Source organism: Microcebus murinus, chromosome 10 (assembly GCF_040939455.1).
Source record: "Microcebus murinus isolate Inina chromosome 10, M.murinus_Inina_mat1.0, whole genome shotgun sequence".
Lineage (NCBI taxonomy): Eukaryota > Metazoa > Chordata > Mammalia > Primates > Cheirogaleidae > Microcebus > Microcebus murinus.
The window spans coordinates 70,502,646-70,527,628 of record NC_134113.1 but is presented as its reverse complement, the minus strand read 5'-3'; positions in this window follow the sequence as shown (position 1 = coordinate 70,527,628).

Here is a 24,983-nt window from a genome sequence, read left to right as displayed (position 1 = left end):
AAAGTCCTGAAAGAAATAATTCATTTAGTATTTACACTTGATCACTTAAATTTTATGTATTTTAGGATTAAGCAACATCTGGAATTAACCTCTATTTATATAGTTAATTGGTTTAGAGAGCCAACTCCCTTTGGCACTCAGTCCAAGCCCACAGGGGGATAACCCTGGGACTGGCTGCTCTCCCCTCATGGCCTCTTCCAGTGTCACAGCCCAGTTGACCTCCGCTGGGTTCCTGACCCAGGCTGTGGCCTGACTCCTCCCCCCTTGCCGGCTTTGAGGCTGTCTGCCTTGCCTTGCTTGGCCCACTCCAGCTGCTTCCCATTCATTTCCTGGCCTCATGGCTTGCAGAGGGCTTGGGAATTCTTCCCAAGTCAGGCATCGATCAGCGCTCTTCCCAGCTGGCAGTTTTCCTGCCAAATGGGAGTCTTCCTCTTGCAACGTCCCCCACCTGACCACAGCTGTGTCGCTTCTGGACATGGCCATGGCAGCCGGAGCTCAGAGCAGGTGTGACACAGCCCGAGCTGAATTTCTGCTCCAGGCTGCAGGGGAGGCCACCAACGTCACACTTTACTCAGGGTGATGGAAATCCCCTCCTTCCCTGCCCTGCCTCCCCCAGCCAGCTAGTCCGAGGGGAAGTGTCATCCCACAGATTTCTCTAAACGTGCCTGTCCTGCGCTGCTGCCATGTTCCCAAATGAGAGTGCTACGGAAGGTCAGCAGAACTTGGAAGCGGCTAACCAGGGTTTAATCATGGAAAACACCAGACATCCAGACAGGAAGTAGGGGCCACGAGTAGTTTCCGATGACAAAAAACAGGATTGGTCGAACACCCACTCCTGGGGATGAGTGGAGCTGGCCCCTGCCTGGTGTGACTTTTGTGCCTCTGAGGGTGTCTTCCACTGGCTTCGCACAGCACCTCAAGTTCCAGCTCCTAGCCCAACTTCCTCTTTCCAGTAAAAGCAGGGTGTGGTGCAGCATTTTCCAGAGTGTTCTGCGCAGCATGGATCCCCTGAGATGCTCCTTGAGGGAAGGTTTCCATAGCTGAATAACATTGTGAAATGCTGCACACTGTAGCTCATTCAAGAAGATTCTGAGTGCATTCGTACATTAGAATATTCGCTCCAGGAAGTTGTGCTTTTACCCAGAAGCTCTGAAAGTTATTGGACCACAGAATGCTTCTTTCAAGTAACACTTAATCATAAGCAGTAAAAGTAATGTTTAATGGACAAACTGTTCTTTAAACCCACCAAGCGCACACCTACCTCAGGGCCTTTGTCCTTGCTGGTCCCTCTGCCTGGAACACTCTCTCTGCAGATATTCACATGATTTCCTCCCTCAATTTATTCAGGTCTTGGCTGAAGAGACGTCTCCGCTGACAATCCTATATACAAGAGCCTCCCCTTTCACTCCAGTCTGGTCACTCTCTATTTATCCCCTTACCTGGCTTTCTTATATTTTTCATCGCAGTTATAACTCCCTGGCATTACAAATCATTTATTTATTATGTAATAACTAACTTATTTTTCATAAATCTGTTGTCATTAAAATGAAAGCTCCCTGAGGGCAGAGGCATTGTTTTGCTCTCAGAAGCGGACTCTGCTCTAGAACAGCACCTGGTGCAAAGTTGGTGCCTGTCAGGTAGCTGTCGCGTGAACCAAGGGACTCTGGAGAAGAGAAAGGGATCTCAAAGCAGACAACGTGGCATCAAACCCCAACTCTGGCTCTTTCCCTCTTGGGCAAATCTCTTAGTCACTTGGACCCTCGATTTCTTTATGTAATATGAGGAGAAACAATATTCATCCGACTATCTCATGGGAGCATAAGGAAGACCAAATGAGAGCTGGGCTCATAAACTCTCAGGGGCTAAACTAATCTAGGTTGTTTATATGCTATTAAATATATGTTTATTATGTAAATAAAAATATATTATTAAAGAAAAAATGCAAAACAGAAAGGGAGTTAAGGCCCATGGTGAGATCAGATTAGCCAGGAGTGTGAGGATAGGTCATTTCTGACAGAAGGAAAGTACAGAGTGGGAAAAGCCCAGAAGAGGCATTGTGACTTGGAGAGGAAAGATCCCTCAATATTGCCCTTAATCGCAGGAAACGAGAGAAATACTTAAGAGGAGGGAGAAAGATTCACTGGTAGGGGTTGTTGGGGTAATCTAGTAGTTACTACTTCTTGGATGCTACTTTGTCTCTGACACTTTGATTTTTAAATAAAGTTCATTTAATCCATATGACAGTCCTATGGGGTAAGTGTTGTCTAGGTTTTATTTTCGAGGAAACTGAGGCAGAGGGAGTTTGAATGTCGTACTGTACCTAAGGCCACACAGGAGTGACAGCCCAGACCCCACATGGAAGTCTTGGCTCCCATAGAGCCCAGCTGGGTCTGCTTCTTGTCCTATTTGGAGAAGGCACTGCAAGAGTGAGGACGAGATTAACCAGGGAACTTCTGCCTCTTCCTCAGCTCTCTATGAAAAAAACAGTGTGAGCCACCTACAAAGGTGCCACAAACCTAGCTGATGCATAGAACCATGCACTCGGTTGCTTATTAGGGGAAGGGACAGGGGAAGGAAAGAGGAAAGTAGGAGGTTGTAAGATGTAGCAATGGTTTTGACTTTGTTATTTGAGGAAATGTGCAAATGTTCCGTGCATTTGTGGAAATGTGCAAATGAAAGTTGTTGAGGCTAGGGTGTACGGAGACTGCTGTTAGCTTTGTTTACTTGTGTTATTTTTGGTTGCTAGGGCTTATTTCTTCTCATATCTTGTTTCTCTTTATTTTTAAATCAATGTGCCTATATTTTTGTTTGCATGAACTAATTATCTGTGTGTCTCCATCTGAATCAATCTGAAAATTATAAATGACTTCAGTAACAAATCTGGGAATTGAATCAACTGAATGACATCTAAAATTCTTCTGTAATGTTACCAATGTTTGCCTAGTGAGGATTTAAATCAACTTGGAAAACCTTAATTTATTTGGGTATTAAATTCAATAAAGGCCTCCTACAAATCCTGAGGTGTGAAACTTGCCCCCACTGAAGATGCCAGGAACTTTGCCCATAAAATAGGAAACCGTGGCTGAAAATCAAATCTTGACAGTTTTAGAATATGGCATAGTTGAAATCTCTGGAATAAAATGGGCATGACTAATATCATTTCTACTCCACAGAGCTAGCTCATTTTCCTTACAGAAGTTGTCAGGGAGTGAATCTGGAGGGAGGCTTTGATTATCTCTGTAAAGTGGCAAATTTAAGCAATTATCAGGATAATTTAGCCACCAAGATCTTTACTAGAAATAAACTGATATTTAGAGGTAAGAATGGGAGTGGGGAAATGTTTTTTTCTCTCTCTCTCTTTTTTGAATAATGCTTACAATTTTTTCAGTTCAAGTGAATGGATATTGTGTGTTTGTGCATGTGTGTGTGTGTGTGAGATAGAGAGAGAGAGAGAGAAAGAGAGAAGGAGAGAAGGGGGGGAGGTGGGGGAGAGGAGTAAGGGGGAGGGAAGGACAGGCAGTGTCTTCAAACATACAATACTGGGATAATTGAATAATTGGATGGGGGTTTTGCCCCTTGTAAGGGACTGTGTCAAATAATGGTTAAAGATTTTAAGTCAAACACTTAGATTCAAAGCTTGTGGTGTGTGTTTTCTCAGGCTGTTCTCTGTACTTTGAATGATCCTAATGGGCACCTATTGTGATCTGTTTATCTTTCAAAGGGTCCTGCTTGGATCTTTTGGCACTTTATGTAATTGTATCAGCCATAATGAATCTTTCCATCTTTTGAAGTCCTATAATAATTCATTGCCTTGTAATTACTTGTGTATATGCTTTATCTTACCTGCTTTGAGAGCAGACTCGCTGCCTTACCCATCTTCCTATTTCACATAACTTTTGGCTGAGTATAGATGCTCAATAAATGTTTGTCAATTGAATCAAATGGATGGTTGAGAAAATACTTTTGAAAAAAAACTCATGAAAGTTTTTGTTATCACAGTTACAGTAGGGGCCACTTGCCTGAATTCTAAAATATATTTTAGAAATGAAGAAAATGGATGGCTTATATGCTAGAGGATTTGAGTGCAAAGTGCTGTAGGCTTTATGTCTTAGGAGCTTTATTCATTTAGTCAGTCATTATTATTAGTATTTGTTTTTATATGTTATGTGCTATTTCTAGTGTTGTGGTTATAACCTTGAAAAAGATCCAATCTGTTCTCTTAATTAGCTTATAATTAGTGGGAAATTGAGATTTTTAAAAAGGCATTATAATATTTTGATTACATGGTGATAAATGCCACGTAATGGTAAAATATAGTGCAACGGAGGCATTATTTTAGTCTTGAGGTCAAGGGAGCCTTCTTAAAGAAGGTGATTAAGTTAAGAAGATACGAATAACATACATGAGATAAGTACTGAACAATGGCAGTATGTGTGGATGATGTCAAAGTGGGAGGCAAGAACCATAAATGTGTTGTGTTCAAAGATGTGCTGATATAGTCAGAGAGAAGGTTTGGTTTAAATTAGACCTTGCCCAATTGCTGAGAGAAAAGGGAAGAAGGCATCACAAGTAAAAGTTTCAATTAAGTGCGAAGACAAAAAGTCGCTACTTTAGGTGCTAGGGACCTAATAATGAATAAAGTCTGGTACAGCGAGGCATACATATAGCATTAGGAGGTGACCAGTCTAAATGAAGCAGAGGCTTGCACTTGGGCAGTAGCAGGAAATGTGACTGAAGAGATACAGTGGGGCCAGCTATGTTTTGACCGATGTCTTGGGAGCTATTGTATTTCAGATTTGAAGTCACCGATTTTTTTATCGAAGAAGTACATTTTCTGGCTAATGCATAGAAGGGTTGTAATAGGAGAAAGAACATCTCTTTTAGGCATAGGGTAGTGACCCAACCCCACTGGAGAATAGGCCAATTTCTGGATTCTCTTCCCATCATCAGTGCCACTGTCCTGGCTTAACAGTTCTGAGTTGCAGATGCCTCTCAGTTGTTCACCCTGGTTCCAGCTTCTTGTCCACTCTAATCTAGTCGACACACTGCTGCCATGGCATATTCCTGAAACAACACCAAGGTTCTCACCTGACTCAGGAACTTTTAATGGATTCTTTTTCGTTAATACAATAAGTGTTTGTTAAGGGTCCTGCGTGCTCTCTCTCTCTGTCTCTGTCTCTCTGTCTCTGTCTCTCTCTCCATCCATCCATCTTTCAGTTGGTGGTAAGTTTTAAGACTCAAAATAGAGTAAGGTAACAGAAAATAACATAGGCGGTCCTTTTTTCTGGGAGAGGGGATAAGGTTTGGAGGGCTGACCTCTCCAATAAGATGAAATTTGAGCAGAGACTTGATTGGAAGGGGAGCTTTCAAGGCTAAACAAATGAATAGCAAGGGCAAAGGCCATGAAGAAGGAGTGTGCTTGTTGTGTTCAAGGCATGAGAGGTGGCCAGAGTGGCTGGAGCACAGTGAGTAAGTGGGGGAGCAATAGAAGGTGAGCTTGAGGTGGGTGAGTGGGTGGTGCCCAACCACCTGTATCAAGTTATGCCTTGTCCCCCATCCTAAGGACTTTTAATTTGTTTGGAATGAGATGGGAAGCTGTTGGAAGGATTTGAACAAGGAAGTATCATGATCTGATTTAGATTTTAAAAGGATTGCTGGCTGCTGGCTGGAGAAAGACTCTATTGGGGCAAGGTTGAAAACAGTGAGATCAGTTGAGGAAGCAGCAGGAATGATGAAGGTGAGAGACGCTGGTGGCTTGGACAAGCGTTGTAGGTGTGGGTGTAGGATGAGGGTGTAGAGAAGAGCTGGACCCTTGACTACAGCTCACAGCTGATATTAACAGGATTTGCTCAATGAAAAGAGAGGAGTCAAAAATGACTTTGGGTTGGGTGCAGTGGCTCATACCTGTAATCCCAGCACTTTGGGAGGCTTAGGTGGGAGAATCACTTGAGGCTAAGAGTTTGAGATCAGCCTGGGCAATAAAGTAAGATCCCTCTCTCTACAGAAAAATTACAAAAATCAATCAGGCATAGTGGCATGTGCCTATAATCCCAGCTACTTGGAAGGCTGAGGCAGGAGGATTGCTTGAGCCCAGGAATTTGAGGTTACAATGATCTATGGTGATACCACTGCACTCTAGCCTGGGTGACACAGGAAGACTCTGTCTCTAAAAATATAATAATAATTAAAAAAAACACTTCAACCATTTTGACCTGAGCAACTGGAGAAATGAAACTACTAGTGACAGAGTAAGGGAAGACAGCTAGAGAAAGTGGTTTGGAACGAGGGGAATCATGCTTTAGAATTTATCTTCCAGATGCCCAGTAGATATCTAGAGTAGAGGTGTTGAGTATAAACAACTGGATATATGATTCTGGAACTCAGGAAGTGCCTGAGCAGAGACACGAATTTAGGAGTTGTCACCATATCAGTAGTATTTGAAACCACAGGGGTGGATGAGATCACCAGGGGAAGAAGAGTAGGCAGAGAAGAACAACGCTTGTGGCTCCAATGGTCATAAGTGGCAAGATGAGAGACCAGCCCAGGAGACTGAGAAGGGCTGGTCAGTGAGGGCGAAGGGGTCACTGGCTGCTGAGTGAAGAAAGGACGTCAGGGAGGAGAAAATGATCAATTGTGCTGGGTAATCGATGTTTGGATTTGGCCACTGGACGGTAGGAAGGTTGATAAGCACAGTTTTCCACGTGGTGGTGGAGTGGAGGAAGCCTGATTGGAGAGTGTTCAAGAGAGAAAGAGAAGTGAGGCAGTATAGGCAGTGTGAGTCAAGATAGTTTTGTAGTTCAGAAGAACTTTGCTGTCGTGAGAGGCTGAAATACGGAGCTATCTTAAGGGGATAATGTGGTAAAGGGAGGTTTGTTTTTAGTAAGATAGGAGATATTATGGAATGTTTGATGATGATGGGAATGATGAATGATGACCTAGGAGAGAGGGGACACTTGTTGAAGCAGTGTCATTAGTGTCTTTGAATAGGTGAGGAAGCCTGGGACCCAGTGTACAGTGGAGGGGCCAGCTCTAGATACCAGCGTGGAGAGTTCATCCACTGTAACAAAAGTATGGGCAGAGTATACAGAGATGTTTGAGGGATGTTGGTTGATGTAGTCTTGGAAGGGTTGGACATTCTTTTCCGATTTTTTCTATTTTCTCAGCAAAACAATAAGACTCTCAGAAGCTAAGGAGAATAGTGAAGATGTTGGAAGTTTGAAGAGCAAGAATAAAACACAGAATAGACATTTAGAAGAGGAGAATGTGATGATGAAAGAAATCTTCAAGCTTTGCCATTTGTGTCATTTATCATGGTATTCCAGGCTTTTCAAAATTTCTCTCCTAGCTCTCTCAACTCATCTGTTCTCTACTGCTGCCAGTCCCCATGCATATTTCTGTTTTAGCATCATGCTGATGAGTGCACAACAGTAGAATGCTTGGGGTGGGAGCTCTGGTGTCAGACTCTTGGAATTTGAATCTTGGTTTCACACTTTGTCTTTCTTCTGGCCGTGGCACATTATTTAATCTTTCTGTCCCAGTTTCCTCAGCTGCAAATGGGGACCATAACAGTCCTTACTTCTCATGGTTATCATGAAGGCAATGCTCGTGGAGTATCTAGCACATGGTAAACACTCAGCAAATATTAGTCAGGGTTCTTTTTACTACTACCATCCTCTCCTTCCTCCATGAGGATGTATGCTTCTTGAGGGAAAGGACTACTTTACTCATCCTGGATCCTCTTGATACCTGTATACAGTAGGAGTTTAGTAACTGTCTAATAGAATAAGATTCACATTTAAACAACACTCAATGCATTGCAATTGGCCCTCAGGTTTCTAGACAATCTGCCTATTATAATCCACATTTCTCTTTGCAGGTATTGTCAGGTGTCAGGTTGCATGTTTGAATGCTCCACTGCCCTAAAAATAAATCCATGGTGTATTTCTCAAAAGCATATTCTACACATCCAAATGTCACCTTATTTTATTGAACACACGCTAGTTAGATTGGCTCCTACTGCTCTGCAGTCTTCTCTGGGAGCCTGATTTTTATGAAGCTGGTAGGGGTCCTGGGTGCATGAAGAGATTCACAGTCATGGAAATCAGATGATTGAAGTTCTGAACAGCCTTGGTGAAAAAACAGCCATTCCTATTTCCTCTGTGTCACATTCTTGTCATCTGATTTTCCATGCAATGGTCAAACAGATACAGAAAAAATTGATTCGGCAGGTCATTTCTATTATTATCTTAGAAAGGCCTCATAAATTGGGCATTTGCTAAGGAGAACTGCTCTAAAAACAGGACAATCTTTTAACATTCACCTGGGACAAACCACTCTGACGTACTGACAGTAGAAATCATCTAGGTCGTGCAGATCATGCCTCTGGAGCAGCATTTCATTGCAGGGAGATGGCAAGAATTGACTGTCTTATTAAGAAGCACTGCTATGATAAAATGTGATTTTTATCAGAAGAAATTACAAAGCAGGGGTCAAGAAAGGATAGAAGAGGGGCTTGATCATGGAAACACAGGCCCAGATGAATTAATTCTAATAATGTTCATAATAATTATGCACAAATATTTGAATAATAATCACACCCCCAAATTATGTTAAAATTATACTCCTTTGAATTGCATAAAACAGTTTACATAGGCATTATCAGCTGAGCCAAGGAATATGTAATGATGTGAAACCTAAGATCTCCTTAAAATGTTTCCATAAAAAATGACAAGTCGGCTTTTCTTTTACTTATATTTACTTGTCAATTTCAGAGGAATCAAATTTCATTATGTTATATAAATAAAATATCCCTAAAGCACTAGCTCCTACGGTTTCAGGAAAGCTACCCTATATTTAGAAAATTTCTGTGGCTCCCAAATACATGTATTTCCTTTAGAAAACCAATTCTCACAACCTAACCTAAGTGGATTGAGTAGTGGCTGTTTCTAATGAAACTAAGGAATTCGTGACGTCATCCTGTGTGTGGCAATCCCTCAATTAAGAGGGGAGGGGTAAAAAAAAAATGCAAAACCCTGGGGCTATACCGTGCAATTTACGTATCAAAAGCTCATTATGCATGGTCACAGTTTGCAGCAAAATACAGTCCTTTAGAAAAGGAGGAGGACTGCTCAGTTTTGGCAACTCGGCTCTCTCGAAGCCCCGCGGTGACAAACCGCACGGATCTACAGTCCCCTCTTTGAGCTAACGTGGAAAACCACTTGTTAGTTCCTTTCCCTCCTAAGCACTCCTCCCTGTGGCTCCACTTTGTTTTTAAACTATTTTATTTTTGGTAAAAGTGAGGCTTACCACGCTCTGAAATGCACGAAATCTCCTGCTGTCTATTCCAACAGCGGAAGCCGCTCCAACATAAAAATCGGTGCCACCACGTGTCATAACGCGGAGGAATGCTATTTTATTAACAGTTGGCACCAGAAAGGGAAATGTATTTACTTTGGAAAAAAATACCCTGATAAGAGCTCGGAGAGTGGCGGAGAGCCCCTGAGGGGTTAGGGTGTGGGCGGAATGTTTCGGAGACAAAGGGAGCAATTTGGCAGTTAACTTGCAAGTGTCAGGGGAGCCCGGGGGACGCTAGAGGGACGGCAGCCAATCAGAGCGCGGCGAGGCGGCTCGCGTCTGCTCAGCGTGACTCTTCCTCGCCCTGCTCCCGCACACATCTTTGCAGAAATGACCGAACTGGCTAAATACTTGGTGCAAGTAAAAAAAAAAAAAAAAAAAAAAAAAAAAAAAAATTTTTTTTTTTTTTTTAATAGAAAATTGAGTAAGGGCTGAGCTTGTGTCTAGAGCAACTGAGTAGAACAGAGTTAACATGTATGGACCTAACTAACAGTGGAGGCAGACAGACTCTGAACATAAGCTTTTAGAAACTGTAGGGAGGCCTCTAAGGGCTCACAGATCTAGAAGGGTTTATTGAAGTCTTGAGGGGGCTAGAGAGCTGCCGATGGCATCTTGGTTAAACCAACTACTTTAAGGACATATCACTGTTGTCATGGTGGGAAGCTACTGTGGCTAGCTGAGCTGCTTTGTGGACATACCTTGGAAACAGGACTCTGTAAACATACGATGCTATAGTTGCTTTTGCTGTCTAGTCTTTGAACTGGCCAGACTTCTATATAATGTTAATTTAAGAGGCTGCTTGATAGAAAATAATGATTCTTTGGTAGAATAACAAAGAACTTTCAGATCTTAACCTTACATTTCCATACCAGTTTTCGGAAATTAAATTCAAAATCCTTGAGAATGAGGGATAAATTCAGAACCAAGATGGTATCTAATGTTTCCCAGATGATTCTTCATTAGCCAAGGTTGCTAAGGTGTAAATGAAGATGGACCAAACTGTTGAACCCTTTGCACACCATCATCATATCTGTTCTAGGATCAAATCTAGAGGATCACAGTTGAAGGCAATGGAAAAATGGTAGACATATATTTGACTATGGTTCACAGTGTGTCTCTGGGGTTTGGGGGTATAAAAATAATAATGGCATATGATCTAAAAAAATGACTCAATGTGTATGAAGTATTTCCTTCAACTGGAATTCTCTGACCCAAAGTTTTAGAGTGCATCTCCCTCCCCACCCCCCCACCAGATATCTTCCCTGATCACTCCTTATAGAGTCCCCCCCCACACACACACACATTGCCCTTTGGATTTTCTTCACAATGTTTATTTATCATCTGCAGTGATCCTGTTCATTTATTTTTTACTTGTTTGTGGTCTGCCTGCCAACCATTGTAGTATGAGGACCATGAAAACAGGAACCTGGTGTGCCACTGTTTCTCAAGCTATAGAATAATACCTGGCCCATAATCAGAGCTCAATAAATATTTGTTGAATCACTTAATTAATTTCACTGAGTATCTAATCTGTAGAGATAATCAAAATCCTCATAGGCCACTACAAATATAGTATGGTTACTTTTATAAAGGAAAGATATACTGAGGGATTCTATGGCTGGTATTTTGATCTAATTCCCTTTTATTATCAGCCTAATCTTGGATCATGTAAATGATGATCACATTATACCCGTCAGAATCCTTGGCAAGTAAAAATTGACTATTATAGTCTCTCTGTGCTCGAAGTAAGTCTAGAGATTCAATTAAATGATATAAAAATGAGTTCCGTTTTGATATGGAGAAATGTTTTGATATTGAATTTAGTTTCAGGTTAATAGTATTATTAGATTACATTCTAGAAACATTATAAGGATGAGTTCACATTTTTTTTTTTTAGAGATGGAATCTCCTTTGTGTTGTCCAGGCTGGAGTGCAGTGGCTATTCACAGGTGCAATCATGGTACACTACAGCCTTGAACTCCTAGGCTCAAGCACTCCTCCCACCTCAGCCTCCTGAGTTGCTGTGATAACAGGTACTCACCACTGAGCCTATAGACAATAACAAGTAGTATTTACTTGGTAGGGTTGTCGTGAGATGGAGTGGTGAAAGCTATATATAATAGCAATAACCAAGACCCTGACGTGGTGGCTCATGCCTATAATCCCAGCACTTTGGGAGGCCATGGTGGGAGGATGGCTTGAGGCCAGGAATTTGAGACCAACCTGGGCAATACAGAAAGACCCCAACTCTAGAAAAAAAAAAAAATTATCCAGGCATGGTGATATGCCTGTAGTCCAAGCTACTTAGGAGGCCAAGGCAGGAGGATCAATTGAGCCCAGGAGTTCGAGGCTGCAGTGAGCTATGATCTAGCCATTGCACTCCAGCCTGGGTGACAGAGTGAGATCCTGTCTCTAAAAAAAAATAAAATAGAATATAAGTAAATAAAAAAATATTTAGCAAGATTTAATATTACTTTTGATTTAAAATTCATTTGATATCATAATTACAAATGGAGAATATATGAATAAATGTATTCAAAATGAGAACAAATGGCAAATGTTTTTTAACACTATATTATGGATAATTAAGAGAAGTTATTTCAGTGTTAATATAAATGCATTATTTTGGGAGAGTGGAACTTCTTTTCTACTTCATACCTTACTGCTTTGATTTTTATTTTTTTGGATGATATTATTTGTCTGTGATATGTTGTCATGGGGCTTTGTTTTATAATGTACTTGTACTCGTTAGACATAAAAATTATTAATTTGTCATATGTCTATTATTTTCTTCATCCTTATGTGAGGAAAAACAACAAAAGCACTGCCTAATTAAACTGAGTGCATACAAGGAAGTTCCAGAAATTTTTAGAAATTTCCTTTCTGGAATTGGTGAGTGCATATTTATTACTGGTGGAATAAAGAAAGAAGTGTTTTCAGATGTTTACCTAATCACAAATTGTTTTGTTTTTTTTCCTCCAAAAAAGCATAATAAGTACATCCATTATTATTTCTACATAACAAATTCTTGCAAAATTTAGTGGCTTAAAATAATAACCATCATTTGTTATTAGCATAATAATAAACATAATCACATGATTATAAGTAAATAAACATTATTTATTATTTCTGTGAGGAATTAGGGAGCACCTTAGCTGCATGGTTCTGGCTGGAGATCTCTCTTGAGGTTCTAGTCAAGGTGCTGACCAGGGCTGCTGTCATCTGAAAGCTTGACAGTGGCTGGAATATCTACTTCCAAGATGGGGCACTCACATGGCTGGCAAACAGGTGCTGGCTGCTGACAAGAGGCCTTGGTTCCTCACTGTGTGAACCTCTTCACAGAGCCACTTGACTGTCTTTACAACATGGCGGTTGACTTTCCTCAGAGCAAGTGACTAAGTAAGCAATATGGAAGTTACAATGTTTTCTTTTTTTTTTTTATGATTTCACCTCAGAAGTCATATATCATCACTTCTATTATGTTCTACTAGTCATACAAACCAATCGTTTTACAAAGTCAGAAGGAACTTACCTGAGGGCATAAATACCAGGAGGTAAGAATCACTGGGGTCATCTTGGAAGCTGATTAACACAGTGAGAAAGATTAGGATTATCTTAACAATCTACCACTGTTATGAATTTTGAATTGATTACCCATGTTCACTAAGAAAGTGCTTTGCAAACTATGGGGTGGTCATGGTGGAAGACTGGAAATAGCATTTCACAAAAAGACCTGATAAGTGTATGAATAACATTCCCTCCTCCCCAAATATTATGAACAATGTATATCATCACATTGGATAAAGCAAATAAGTAGATACTGTTAAATCTGTTTCATAAGATTATAAATATCTTCTGCTTTTGGTGGGAGGTGAGATCAGATAATTGAAAAGAAAATGTATAAAAGGTAACGATTGAAAAAGAAAACAGTAGGGACCAGAGAAAGAAGAAAGTAGTAGAAAAAGAGATGAGAAAGGAAAGGAGATAAAAGGGACAAGAGAAGACAAATGGGAAGGATAATAGCAGAAGATACAGAAGATAAAAATATGCAAATTATAGGCAAAAGAACTATAGAAAAAGAGATGATCTGAACAAAGGAGAGAAGGAGAAGGAGAAAAGATCATGAGAAGGGGAGATAAAAGTAAAAAAAAGAAGAGAAAAACATTAACTTTTTCATTCCCTTCCTTTACCAGTTTTTGGATCTTTTTCTACCTCAGTATAGGCTTGTGGCCTCTTTCTCAGTTTTTTTTTTTTTTTTTTACTGTGTTTTCATAACTTCTTTGGGAACTCCCTTGAATTCCTGGTTCTCAGAATTGTGGTTTCCAGTTTGTGGCTCAGACTGAGTTGGATAAGAGTTTCTGGAGAGGAGAGTGGTATAGCCATTTTATTTATTATCCAACTTGTTCTTCTTAAGTACACACTATCTTGTTAGATAATATTTTTCTAAAAGTATTGAAAAAATGTAATTGCTCAGAAAAAAAAAAGAAACAGACCCAAGCAAATGATTTTCTGAGAGAATTTTGGTTCTGTAAAAAATTATTACCATATTTGGATTGATTCCCTTTGTATTTCTGCAGATGAGTATAGTTCATTTTGGGTTTTTTTTTTGATTCAAGGTTCACTTCAGTTCAGGTTCCTGCTTCAAGTTATGTTTCTGTGGTTGAAAAAAAATTCTGGCTGAAAAAGTACCCGGCTACTAGTTCCTTAGCTGATATTTCTTCTTATTTTTTACATGAGAACATTAAATCATCTGTTCTTCAATAATATTTGATTTATAGATTTTAGGGAAATTTGGATAAGAAACTTTCATACAGTAAAACATTAAATTAGTAAGATCATATCTTTTAAATGTATTTTTAGTGTATTTTCTGATGTACGAGTTAACGCAACAAAGGTAAATTTAATCAAAGCAGCTCATATAATATGCAACCTTCTCTTTAGAACATCTCCTGCCCCCTCTCCCCAATCTGGCTTATTTTAAAAAATGGCCTTTACATTAAAAAATTCAAATAAGTAATACACTTACAAAGTTCAAAACTCTTCTTGCTTGGGATTCACTGGGCTTCAATTTGTGATTGATATCCTTCATCATTTGGGAAAACTCAGCTATTATCTCTTCAAATATTGCCTCATTCTCACTCTTTTTCCTTCTGGAATTCTACTTAGAGGCACATTACTTTCTTAATTTTTCCTTCATGCCGTTTAACCTTTCTTTTATGTTTTATATCTCTTTGCCTCTCTGTGCTTCCTTCCAGACAAGTTCTTCTGGCCTATTCTCCACTGTAATAATTTTTTCTCCAGCTATGTCTAATATGCTGTTAAAACCATCCATTTAGTTAGTTAGTTTGTTTTTTTAGAGATAGAGTCTCTCTATGTTGCCCAGGCTAGAGTGCAGTGGCTATTCACAGGTGTGATCATATCACACTATAGCCTTAAATTCCTAGGCTCAAGCCATCCTCCTGCCTCAGCCTCCCCAGTTGCTGGGACTACAGGCATGCATGACTATATTATAGTCAGTTCTTGAGGTGCTATTTGATTCTTTAAAAAAAATCTGCTTGGTCATTCTACAGTTTCTTATTATCTATATTTATTTTCAATCTTGACTTTACTGAATAGAGTAATTACAACTATTTTGTAATCTGTGTCTGATAATTCCAGTATCAGATTTTTTCCAGTTGTGTTTTTGCTTTCTGTTATTTCTATTCTTGTTCTAGTACCTTATTTCTTTAATGACTGTGAGATACTCATTTTCTTTGGAAAATTATTTGTTACATTCTTTGAGGCCCTGGATAATGTGGGTTCTTTCAGTAGAGATTTGTGTTCGTTTCAGCTGTGTGCCTGGGAACACTACCAGTTCTTGACTTTTTCTTGGATCATCCAGTTTATGTAAATTTGAACTATAAATCCCCATGGGTCTATCTATCTTGTCATTATAACTTATTAGGGGATTTCCATTTTTTATTCTCGTAAGTGCCTTTACTTGCAGTCCCCTGGCACAAGAGTCGTAGGGATTATTTTTGATTCATCCTTCCACCAAGTGTTCATCCTTATACCAGTCCTTTGGGAGTTCAGTATCCTATGAGACTCCCCAAGCAGTTCTGGGCTTTACCTTCTGTCCACTCACATCTTCTAAGGCCATGGAAGTCAAGGCTGAGATAGGCCAGGTTTGGCAAAGGCCCTCAGCATCCCACGCACTTTTGGGTTCCCATATTGACTAAGATTTTGGCCTAATAATTCCTTCCAGACACTTCCTTGATGCATTTACGATTTTACTAATTTTTTGTCATATATTTTCATCTGGAGGGTTGTTTCAGTTAATCTAGCCTATTCTGTTACTGGAAATAGAAATCCTGGTACAAAATTTAATGGGTACAAAGGGTATACAGTAAAACATCTCCCTGTTATTCCTCTCTTCCTGATCACCATATCTCAGCAGGTGATCTATCTAAGAGGCCTCTGTCACCACCTCTATTCAGCATTGTACTGGCAGCCCTAGCAAATGTGATAAGACAAAGAAAAGATATTAGACATTGGAGAGGAAGATAAAACTCTTTTCTTATTTGCAAAGGATATGATTATCCATAGAGACTCTAACGACCATTTATTAGAGCCAATAAGAATTCAGCAAGTTTACTAGCTACACAGCACTTCTATATTGGTAGTTACTGTTTAGAAAATTAATGAGAAAATATATAATTCATAATAGCAAGAATACTATAAAATATCTTTGACTAAATCTAACAAAATATCTGCAATACTTTATGGAGAAAATAGAACATTACTGAATGACATGAAAGAACTTCAAAATAGCTTTGGCATGGTGGCTCACACCTGTAATTCCAGCACTTTGGGAGGCCAAGGGTGGAGATTGCTTGAGGCCAGGAATTCAAGACAAGCCTGGGCAACATAGTGAGACCCTATCTCTGTTTAAAAAATAATAATAAAAGAAGTTCTAAATAAATGGAAATATATACCATTTTTATGAAAGAGAAGATTCAATATTATAGAGATGTCCATTTCTCCAAATTAATCTACAAATTCAGCGCTTTTGTGGAACTTGTCAGGCTGAATATAAAATTCACTAGAAAATGTGGTATATATATTCCATAGAGTAGTGCTCAGTGATAAGAAGGAATGGAATAATGTCTTTTGTAGCATCTTGGATGGAAGTGGAGGCCATTTTCCTAAGTGAAATAACTCAGGAACAGAAAAATAAATGCTGCATGTTCTCACTTATAAATGGGAGCTAAACTATGGCTACACAAGGGCACACAGAGTGGTATAATGGACATTGGAGACTCAAAATGGGGGTAGGCAGAAAGGGGGTGAGAGATGAAAACTTATCTGTGGTATACAATGTGTACTACTCAGGTGATGTGTACACCAAAAGCCCAGACTCCACCACTATACAATATATACATATAACAAAATTCAACTTGTACCCCCTAAATCTATTAAAATAAACAAAGTATTTGTTTTTAAGATTAAAAAAAAATCATTAGAAAGATCAAAAGATAAACCAGTTTTGAAGAAGAATTCAGGGGACTTGTACTACCAGATATTAATGCTTATTATACATTTAACTAAAATTACTCCATGTTGGTGTGAGGATATATAACTACATATATGGGACAGAACAGAAACCCTAGAAAAGAATCACAGGCATATATGGAGATATATTTATTCCATGTTACAGATTAGTGGGAACAGGATAAACTATTCAAGACATTGTCATGGATCAGCTGGTTATCCACACAGAAAAGAACATTCTTACATCATACACTAAAATTTTAATTCTAGGGGCGATTAGAGATCTAAATATGAAAAGCAATGCTGTTAGCATTTTAGGAGAAAATACAGGAGATATATTTTTAATCTTGGAGTAGGGGAGAATTTGTTAAATAAAACACTAAAAAGCATATACCATAAAAGCTAAGATCAATAAAACAAAAAGCCTCTGTTTATCAAAAAACGCTGTAATCAAAGTTGAAAGAAAAATTACAGAATGGGAAAAATATTTATATAAAATAAAAGGAATATAAGATTTGTTTTCTGTTTCTATAAACTAGTCCTACAAATATAAAAGACAATCCAATAGAACAATAGTCAAAGACATGAACAAGCTATTTACAGATGTGGCTAGTGGCTACCATATTGGGCAGTGTAGCTGGAGAATGAAATCTACATGCATAAGGAGTTCCATTATGGCACTACATTTGGAAACACCTAAGTGTTTATCTGCAGAAGAATACACAAAAAGTCATAAATTGGAATGCTATAGCCCTGCCAAAATAAATAAATTATAGCTACATGTATCAAAAATTACAAATGCAACAGATTTTTCAGTCCAAAATAGCAAGCTGCAGCATAATACCATATGATGCAATCTATATTCAGGCTGAAAAATACTATATGGCATATTATGAGTTCTTCATAGGCATTAATAGTAAACATAAACATATTATAAATATATTCATAAACATATTTGTGGTAATGATAAACCTTTAGTTCAGGATAGTGGTTATCCCTGAATAGGGAGCGAGGGGAGTGGAATCTGGAAGAGGTAGATAAGGGGCTTTGGCTGTATCAGTAAATTTCCATACCCCCTCCAATTACATAAATACAGCAAAATATTAAGATTTGAAAAATATGAACAGTGAATACATAGCTTTATAATTTATATAGTAGTAACTATATAAATTATCATATCTATATATGAAATAAATATACATATAAATTAAATATACTATATATTATACTTTTTTATGTTTGACATATTTCATAAGAAATCATAGAATGAACCCTATAATCAATGAGGATGGTTCAACATGGGAAACTATTATAATTCATCACATTAGTAAACTGAATTAGTAAATGAAAAAAAAAAGTTTAATAGTATAATGAGCAAGAAATATGTATCATTTATATAAGGAAAAACCACAGAACTAATTAAAGACACAACATAAACCTGAACAATAGGGAAACTACCATATTCCAATGTAGGACAAGTCATATTGTAAAATTATCAGTCTTCTTCAAGGTGATGTGGAAACTTAATATAATTCCCAGTGCAACTTCAGTGTTTGGAGTATTTCAAATTAACAAGGGAAAAGGGTAGCAGGACAATTGACTATCCATTAAGAAAAGAATAAAGTTGGTCTATCTTACCTAATTTATAAAAATAAATTTCAAATAGATTAAAGATCCAAATGTGAAAAACAAAATTATAAAACAATTGGAAGAACATGTAGAAGAGTACTTTTAACCACCTCGGTACAAGCGTCGGCTATAGTCTACAGCCACAGATGAACGTGCACAGCCGAGCGTCGACTTTAGCCGACAGCCGATACGTGGCTTTTCTAATTTTTCATTTATCAAAATAACATTGTGAACATTTAAAAATAACGTGATGAAAACACATATGTATATGTTACCTATTCTTATTTACATTACAAGGAAAGCTGCCTGTAAAGTAAAACAAACTTTCAGTGCTCTAACGCTTTCCTCATCACACAAGAGCAAAACGGATCCGTGATCCTCAATGCACAGCACAAACTATCGTGCGGACTGTGAGTGCCGGCTGTGGGCAAGGTTTCGTGGCTTAAAATCTTGGAATGAGAATGGCCTTTCTGAGCATATTAGAACGTACAAACCATATAGGTTTAACAGACAAATTTAACTGTACAAAATGAAAAACTTCAGTATGGTGAAAGACACATAAAAATAAAATAACAAACAACAGATGGAAGAAAATAATCATGGCAGATAAGGGATTTTTCTCTGTCCTGTTCAATAAGCTCCTGTAAATTGCTAACATTTATCAGCCACTTTTCTATGTTTCTTGCACTGATCTAAGTACTTTTCAATTTTAAGCCATTAAAAAAATTCCACAACAACCCTAAGAAGTAGGTACTACGGTATTGTTATTGTCCATAGATAAAGGAACTAAAGCACAGAAAGTTTCAGTAACTTCTCTGAATTCATGTATCTACTAAACTGTCAGAGATGGGATTTGAACCCACATTGACTGGCTCCAGCATTTTGTTCTCTTGTCTATTTTTCTGTTTATAAAACAATTTAAAAAACCAGAATAACTCACTTTGAAAAATAGGCAAAAGGAGAAAAATAGAAAATTCACAAAAGAAAGACATATGTGAAAAGATGCTAAACATCACTAGTAACCAAAGAAATGCAAATTAAAACAACATAAACTGTCACCTTTGCTCTCAGATTGGTAAAAAAAAAATTTTAAGGATTCTAATACATAGATAATATTAAAATAAAAATGATAAAATTATAATAAGAAGTAAGGATTTGTGGATACTGACACTTTTATACTTTGTTGGTAGGAAATAAATTGCTGTAACATTTTAGGAGGGCAGTTTGGCAGTATTAGTCAAAATTAGAAAGTCACATGCCTTTAGATTAGCAATCTACATTTCAAAATGTAGTTAACTATAACCCAGGGATGTACACATAGATGTGATACAGCTATGCAACAAAATGTGACCTAAACATCGGAAATAATGGAGTTAGATCTGTATATTCTGATGTAGGAAAATGCCCAAAGCAGAGCAGTGGATATAATATGATTACATTTGGGTTAAAAATTACCGTGTCAAGAATAAGACTCTCAGTATGGTCTGGGGTGCCTGGTGCTTTTCGTGGAGTCTCTGTGGTTGCTTTCTAGAATGTCCCCAACTCTGAATCTGTCCCCAGTCTTTGTCCTTCCATGTGAGGGATTATTACTGAGATTCTCTTGGGTCTCCTGTACTTATGTCCCCTTTATGTACTTACGTTCTCCTGTAGTAGGAGTACTTATGTACTCCTGTACTTATGTTCCTTTTTTTCAACTCATATTAGTCTGCTTCATATCTAGCAGAGTGTCTTTGATGTTGCTAGCATGTGCTTATCACTTTGTCCTAGTTTCCATTGCTGATGCAGTTCTGCTCATCTATACTGTATTTTTATTTCCTTGGTCATTGCAATGAGCTTATGGGAGAGGGGCAGCTGGAAATGCATGTTCAAATCATCATATTACTTGCAATAATTTCAACACCTTATTTTAAATAATTTTCTTTAAATAATTTCTTTCCTTTAAATATTTTCTCTACTTACTTAGAAATATTTTGGGAGTTTTAATGTCAAATAACTAATTATTTACAAGGGTGTGTATTTGAGAATTTTGCCAGAACCAATTAATAAAGCAGAATTTTGATAAAAGTGATAAGAGTATAGTAAAAGCCAATGAAAACTCATTTAAGGAACATATTAATAGCTTATTTTGCATAGTTAGAATGGACTTTATCTGTACATTTAAGATTGTGCAATGATTTTAACTGTATATATGTCTTTTACTGTACTTGAGGGGACAGTCTGCACTGGAGGAACAAAAGGATCCGATTGTGGTATCAGTGACTGAAATAGGTCTGTTTCTTACAGAGTTGTGATGTGCAGTGATTATCATTCAATAATATCCACAGGAAGTGGAGACTGAAATGGTTCCTATGAAGACAAGGGACCATTACTCACTAATAGGTAGCATATCTATCAGCATTGTAAATAATTAGAGATATTAAAAATAATAACTGGATAAGCATGTATAGAGCTATGCATTTCTTTTTTTTTTTTTTTTTTTTTTTTTTGAGACAGAGTCTCCCTTTGTTGTCCAGGCTAGAGTGAGTGCCGTGGCGTCAGCCTAGCTCACAGCAACCTCAAACTCCTGGGCTCGAGTGATCCTTCTGCCTCAGCCTCCCGAGTAGCTGGGACTACAGGCATGTGCCACCATGCCCGGCTATTTTTTTTTATATATATATATCAGTTGGCCAATTAATTTCTTTCTATTTATAGTAGAGACGGGGGTCTCGCTCTTGCTCAGGCTGGTTTTGAACTCCTGACCTTGAGCAATCCGCCCGCCTCGGCCTCCCAAGAGCTAGGATTACAGGCGTGAGCCACAGCGCCCGGCCTCTTTTTTTTTATATATATATATTTTTATATAAACTCTACTCGTGTGGAAGAGCTATGCATTTCTAAACAGCAAGTGCATATTTGTATATTTTATCAGCATTTATAATGTACGTTTGCATATATTTTCTCATAGGATCTTCACAACAACCCAGGTGAGGTGGACTTTGTATTATTATCGCTGTTATGCAGTTGAGGAAACTACAGGTTAAAGTGGCTAGATGAGTGAAGTAAGGCCACACATTTAATTGGTAGAAATTCTCATATATTAAATCTTTCAGATCAGTTTTCAAAAATATGATGCATTTGACAGCTGTAGGGGCAAATTAATACATGGTGATATTTTTGAACACTACATATATTTTTTTTCAAAGTACATTAGTAAGAGCCAAACTAATGTAATTTGAACTTTAGTAAAATTTCCAGTGAGATTCAATGGTAAACAGTGACAGCAGTCTGAAACTGGCCATCGATTCTGCAATTCCTTTTTTTTTTTTTTTTTGAGACAGAGTTTCGCTTTGTTGCCTAGGCTAGAGTGAGTGCCATGGCGTCAGCCTAGCTCACAGCAACCTCAAACTCCTGGGCTCAAGGGATCCTTCTGTCTCAGCCTCCCAAGTAGCTGGGACTACAGGCATGAGCCACCATGCCCGGCTAATTTTTTCTATATATATTAGTTGGCCAATTAGTTTCTTTCTATTTATAGTAGAGACGGGGTCTCGCTCTTGCTCAGGCTGGTTTTGAACTCCTGACCTCGAGCAATCCACCCGCCTCGGCCTCCCAGAGAGCTAGGATTACAGGCGTGAGCCACCGCGCCCGGCCGATTCTGCAATTCCTAGAAAAGCTGGGAGCTATACCAAACCTCTTTTCCCCAGCCCACAGGAAACCAGTAAAGTGAAAAGCATAAGTATCTTTAAGCTTCTTAACTTACATTGAAAAATTATCCTATAGAAAGGTTGTACCAATTTTATACTCCTGTTAGTAGTGTATGAGAGTCAGCATTTCCCAGCACCCTGGGAGCAAAGCAGTTCTATGAAGACATTTTTCATCAGTGATTGCCACATCATCTGTGCCAATGAATTTCTCAAAACCTTTGCTATAATGGTCTTTCGTTAACAATCATTGCCATCGTACCCGAGGCTTTTCATTTTTTGTTTATATGCATTATAATTTATATGTTTCCTTTTAAAGTGTTTTCTAAAACACAGCATATCAGTAAACGTGCTGATAAAACAAAAATTGAGATTTAATTTCTTAGATAAAATTGAGACAGGCCGACAAACTCAGACTTGTGGGAAGATTGGATGGATGGTTGCCTGGGAAATATTTCATGAGTCATTGTTTTTAAAATCTCCAGAGCCAGGAAGAAGAAGCTGATTAGCTGGGATGGGGTATCATATTCTTATTTCATGTATTTCTAGAAACAGCACGGTTTTGTACACGTGTTAAATGGTCCAAAATTAATAAATGATGATAAAACCAGATGAACTGCTTTAGGCAGATTTGGCCCCCGATCTAGTCATGAACCTTTATAACTAGGATGAACTGTTTTCCTTCAGCCGTTCATTATGCATATATGTTTATCTGTGCATATGCCTTTCTCATTGGCTAGTATAATAGCAATGGAAGAATCCCAAAGGAAATTATTGTAAGATTTGAATTTACAAAAGTAAAAAATGTCTGTACACTACTCCCCTCCTCCATCTATGTCCAAGCCCATAAACCAACTTCAGTGACAAAACAAATAAGGGAAAATATGTTCAATAAACTTGATAGCAAAAGATTTAAGATCTTTAATGTATAAAGAACTCATAAACATCAATAAGAAAAATATTAAGAGCCCAGTAGTTAACTGGACAAAGGACTTGAATAAATAATTCACCAAAAAGAAATAGAAGTGACTAATACATATAAAAATGCCAACTTCACTTTTAATCAAAGAAATGTAGAACAAAACAATCAAACATTAAATACTATTTTTGATCACTAGATGAAAGGTTTTCGTTTTCTTTCTTTTCTCTTTCTTTTCTCCCTTCTTTCCTTACTTCTCTCCTTCCCTCCCTCCCTCCCTCCCTCCCTCCCTCCCTCCCTCCCTCCCTCCCTTCCTTCCTTCCTTCCTTCCTTCCTTCCTTCCTTCCTTCCTTCCTTCTTTCCTTCCTTCCTTCCTTCCTTCCTTCCTTCCTTCCTTCCTTCCTTCCTTCCTTCCTAATAAACCTGGCAAAGGTAGAGTGAATAGGAATGCATTTGGGTACAAACTTTCTGGGAAGTAATTTGGGAGTCTGTACCAAAAGCTTTAGGGCCTAATGTGGTGGATTGGTGGTTCACACCTGTAATTTTAACACTTTGGAAGATTGAGGTGGAAGAATCACTTGAGGCCAGAATTTTGAGACCATTCTAAGCAACATAGGGAGAACTTGTCTCTACTAAAAATAGAAAAATTAGCTGGGAGTGGTGATGAGGACCTGTAGTCCCAGCTACTTGGGAGGCTGAGACAGGAGGATTGCTTGAGCCCAGGAGTTTGAGGTTGCAGTAAGCTAGGCTGATGCCACTGTACTCTAGCCTGGGCAATAGACCGAGACTCTGTCTCAAAAAAAAAAAAAAAAAAAAAAAAAAAAAAGCTTTAAAGATATTCATACTCTTTGGCAAAAGAATCCCACATTTATTTTATTTATTTATTTTTTGAGACGGAGTCTCGCTGTGTTGTCCAGGCTGAAGTGCAGTGGCTACTCACAGCTGCTATCATAGCACACTGCAGCCTCAAACTCTAGGGTTCAAGTGATTCTCCCACCTCAGATGCCTCAGCCTATCTGGGACCATAGGTGTGCGCCACTACACTTGACAGGAGTCCCACTTTTAGAAATATATCCTAAGGAAACAACAGGAAAGATGAGTAAAGGTGTTCTACATAATGTTATTTATCTGAACAAATACTAGAAAAATTTAAAAACATAATAGTAAGGGATGATTAAATAAATTTTGACATAGCTGAAGACTATTTATAGACTCTTTAAAATTATGTTAATAGAATTAAAAATATATAATATGCCAAAAGATTATGATATAATTTGAAGTGAAAAAGCATTTTTAAAATAGGTGTTTTTACATACGTGTATATATATGTGTAGAAAAGTTACTAGAAAGGCATCTAACAATATTTAGCAAGAGCTATTTCTGGATAGTGAAATTACAAATGATTTCTTCATACTTCTATGTATCTTTTGAAGTTTTTACAATGATAATATACTACAGATCCAACTTGAAATTTAACAGTATGTATAAATGTTAAAGAAACTTGGTTGTTAAGGAAAAGCAAGGAATAGGTAACAGGTAATGGGAAGGAGTTTCCTTTTAAGATGAGAGACATTTGAAAGCTATATGCTGTGGGAAAGAGTTAGTAAAGAGAAAGAGGTTAAAGGTATAGGAGCAGCTCTCTTTGAGGGTTGAGGTCCCAGGACGTAGAGTTGGGTGAGACTTGAGAGGGACAACTCATCCATGGTCTAAAGGAGGAAGATGCAGACAAATTAGTCAGTGGGGATAAGAAAGTTTTGTAGCAGGTTCAAGGAGTAATTTTATATCTGTTAAATATGACTTGTATTTTGAAGTCTTTGCTTTTTATTTCATTTTTCTAATCATTAATATTTATTATATTTTATAAAAGTATTGTGATA